Below are 4,342 nucleotides of genomic sequence, written 5' to 3' on the forward strand. Positions count from 1 at the left end.
TTTAGAGTCTTTTTATAATTTAATTAATATTTTGATAAGTGATATTTTTATTATGTGTTAATATTTATTAGTAGCCCCTATTTTATATATTTAGTGGGAGAATATATTTAGTGGAAGAATATATCTAGTGGAGAAATATAATTATTAGAATAAGTAGATTTGGGGGCTGAAATAGAAACAAGAGAGTTATTGGGCCTAACCAGATTTAAGAAGAGTAATTAGTAATATAAATAGAGGAGAGATTAGGTTGAAAGATTAATATATGCAAAAACAAGGATTTGGAGAAAACAAGGTTTAGAGAGAAGAGAAGAGAAGAGAAGAGTCAGAGAAGGAGAAGTTTGTAGACCTTGCTGCTAATCAATCTAAGGTAAGGGTGGGACTAACTTTCTTTAATCATAAGTATATGGTTTTGAAATAGGGTTTAACATGTTTGTTGTTGTTTTATTTTGATGATTAGAGAAGTTAGGGTTTGAAAAGAAGATAGGGTTTTGAATTGCAATTTAATTGATGAATTATGCTCAATTGATGATTTATGTTATGTTGTTGTTGATTTGTGGTTGGATTCATGATTATGAGTTGTGGTTGTTGATGATTGTTGTTGTTCATGTCATATTATGAATTGGGTATGAATTATGTTGAGTTGTTGTCGTTGATTGTGATGATTTTCAATGAATGTGAAGTTTGAATTATATAAGTTGATTTTTCTGATTATTTTCATCTCTGAGCCGAATTTTGAAAGGAAAACTGGTATTGATCGGTGCGGAATTGGTCTTAGGTGTAAACACGAAAGTTCTAGGTATAGATGTTAGCTTTATAATGTTGTTGGTCTAACGTCAAAACGATTTATAGAACTTGTGTTATGGTCATATTACTGCACGTAGGTCACAGTGAATTTTTATGAATTTCAGCCCAACTTTTCCCGAATTTTGAAATGAAAACTGGTATTGATCGGTGCGGAATTGGTCTTAGGTGTAAACACATAAGTTGGAGATAAGGATGTTAGCTTTCTAATGTCGTTGGTTTCACTTCAAATTGATTTATAGAACTTGAAGTATGGTCAAATTACTGCACGTAGGTCACAGCGAAATTGCACAGTGACAACATTCTCTGTTTCATGTTTTTGCGTTTTGTTCATATGTTTCTGTTTTGAATTGGTCTTTGGTATAAACATGGAAGTTGTTGATAATTGCAAAATCTTTCCAGTAGCCTTAGTTTGACATGAAAATATGTTATGTATAATTTAATATGTTTTTACAAAGATGCATGATGAATTGTTGATGTTTGAATACGATGTTATATGATGTCTTAGTTGTTGAGTTGTTAAGATGTTAAGATGTTAAGTTATTGATTTGTTAAGATGTTAGGATGTTAAGATGTCAAGTTGTTGAGTCTATTCATACATGATAACATGCAAAATACATTGTTTAAATAGTTTGTTTTCCATTTATTTTAGAGTCATTTATTTTATTTTGCATGATTACCGCTAGTACTTTGATGTGTTTCAGGACCATAAGGTGTAAAAAGCAGAAGTGAAGAAAAATGAGGAAAAGGAAGAAATCATGTGTCACAAGCCCAACGACCTTTGGCAATTTTTCTGTTCAAGAATTAGACTATAAAAGCACATGAGACACTCAGTTGCAGGAGAGGAGCCGAGTTTTTATAGTTTCAGTTTTATTTCTTAAAAACCCTAGCCTGCAATTTTTTGGACATTTTTTTCGTTGCTTTTACGATTTATGGCTGTGCCAAACCTCTTGCTACCGTATTAGGATAGAAGTTGTAGAACTCTTGTTTCCGATATAATTTTAATTTCAGTTTTGTTTGATTATTTACTTTAAATTCAGCGGCTACTATTGTCTATTGTTACTACTTTGCGGTTAGTACTTTGGTTTAAATTCCAATTCATTCAATTGAGTTTCATATTATTATCTTGCTTTATCGTTGCTGTTACATTATTATGATATTCTAATTCATGTCAATTTGTTGTCACCGGGTTCAATTCCAATTGCAAATTATATTTCACGCTGACATTTAATCCATACTGCTTCTATACTTTTTGAATTCCAAATTGATAGTCATATTGCTTGCTGGCGCCGTATTTGCATATTAACCATTGCTTCCTTGTTGCTGCGATTTACAAAAGTTGTTTCAATCCAATTCCGGTCATTCAATTTGTTACTGCCGCAGCTGTTTGGTTTATTTAGAGTATCAGCTTTTATACAGGTTCGGTTCTTTCATTATTTATTTGTTTGCTTTTTAATATGAATTCAGCAGACTTATATTTAGAATATTATTTTATCATGAGTGAGTAGTTTTGTTTGAGTCCAAAACGAGGTTCCGTCGTACTACGTAATTCATGTAAAATGCGCGCCTTTTTATTGTAACGAGAATTTAAATGTTTGTTTTGAAAATTCTGTTTTGTAATTTAAAACGTCTACTACGAAAGTAGAGACACAGAGATATCGTTTACGCGTCGAAAGAGCGAAAACGATATCCGACTTATAAAATTCAGATTTTTAATTGAAAAGGTTAAAGCGAAAGCACTTCTTTTCTTTTAATTAAGAGTTTATTGTATTTAGAAAAAGGAATTTTTAGGCCCGTAATTATACGCTACGAAAGTAGGGGTTACGTGTCTAAGAGTTCTGACAACGTGTTGCGAAAGCAAACATTGTCTCTTGTTCGATAATTTCTACAAGTTTTAATTCTCTCGTTACCACCTAATTAGCGCAACAATTTACTTGAGTGTCGAAGGTCGACGGAAACCATCGTTTTGGTCTCTACATGTCAAATATTTAATTAAAGTCAATATTTATTTTACGCTCGAAACATAACTATTTTGAATTTTGCCTTAGATAAACATAAAACAACAGAAAGCGGTACTTGTTAATTTGGTCTCTGTGGATACGATACTTTTTATACTAAAACGACATAGCCGTACGCTTGCGGCCCTGTCAATACAAACGATGAGGGCTTAAGCCTTGGAGCATTTTGCTCAATAGCGACGAGGGCTTAAGCCCTGGAGCATTTTGCTCAATAGCGACGAGGGCTCAAGCCCTTGAGCCTTGTGCTCAATAGCGACGAGGGCTCAAGCCCTGGAGCCTTGTGCTCAAAAGGGACGAGGGCTCAAGCCCTAGGAGCATTTTATGCTCAATAGAGACGAGGGCTTATGCCCTGAATGGTACCACATGCATGATGTCTTAGTTGTTGTTGCATTGTCAAGTTAAAGAGTTGTTGTTGCATCGTCCTTGATGTCTAGTCGAAGTTGTGGATGTCGTAGTTGATCTTTTGTCGTTGTTGTCAAGTTATCAATAAATTAAGGAGTTGAATTAAGAAGTATTACGGAGAAGTAACATAGTTAAATAAGTGTTATTTATGTTGTTAAATTCAGCTGATGAATTATATGCTTATTTTTATTGAATGTGAAATCTCACCCCTTCTGCTTGGAAATTGTTGCCTTACATGGGTAACTTGCAGGTGACCAAGAATAGTTGCAGTCTTGAGTAGTCTCCGCCGTGTCGTCTTAGGTTGCTCTGATACGTAACGGGATGAGGATATTGCTTGTTTTCCATGTGTTACATATTTGCCATGAACAATGTTATTTTATCATGAACTGTGTTATTTGTCATGAACTATGTTTATATTATGAATTATGTTGAAGAACCTTTGATTTGGATTTTAATAAGTTGAAAGATGTTGAGGCCATAGTGCCATTATGATGAATTAATTAAGATGTTTTATTTTCCGCTGCAAAGTAATTGAAATATTGACGGGTGTTGTTTGAATAAATAGTAATTTTATTCTATTTGAATTTTGAAAGAAGTGTGACATCCTGTTTTAAGTTGAATACTCTGATTTATTATTGAAATTTTTATATGTTGGGAAAACGAGGTGTTACAAGTTGCACCTACTGATCACTCGGGTAGGTACGTGTGTGGTCTTACTGTAACACCCTGAAAATTATAGAAAATATTTATTGAGGCTATATAGAGGAATTCATGATTTTTAAAATTGTAATGATGTTATGATGCTTAATGATATTATGATGCTTAATAATGTTATGGTGTTTAAAAATTATGTTAGCTATGAAGAAATAGAGTTATAATGATTAATGACGTACTAGGATGATTAATATGATGATGACGAAAATAAATAAAATAATATAGAAGGGGAGAGGTGTAGAATAGAAGGAAATAATTACGTGGGGGAGGGATAAGTAAAAATAATATAAAGAGGTGTAGAAAGAATAATAGTATGATGCTAGCCCAAATATAAATAGAATTAACCATCAGAGTTGTCACTTTTGCTGCAACATAGAAACAAGAGAAGGAGAAAACCCTAGTTTTGG

The 4,342-nt window shown here is 33.0% G+C and overlaps 1 long non-coding RNA gene across 1 annotated transcript; it reads left to right on the plus strand.

Annotated features, from left to right (window-relative positions):
• Window positions 1-289: 289 nt before the first annotated feature.
• On the plus strand, window positions 290-3,734 carry LOC146906834 (uncharacterized). Its single transcript, XR_015017446.1, has 2 exons — window positions 290-367; window positions 3,472-3,734. It is a non-coding gene; the product is annotated as an uncharacterized LOC146906834 (long non-coding RNA).
• Window positions 3,735-4,342: the final 608 nt, after the last annotated feature.

This window comes from Medicago sativa, chromosome 7 (genome assembly GCF_051527215.1).
Source record: "Medicago sativa cultivar Bolivia chromosome 7, Bolivia_mono, whole genome shotgun sequence".
Taxonomy (NCBI): domain Eukaryota; kingdom Viridiplantae; phylum Streptophyta; class Magnoliopsida; order Fabales; family Fabaceae; genus Medicago; species Medicago sativa.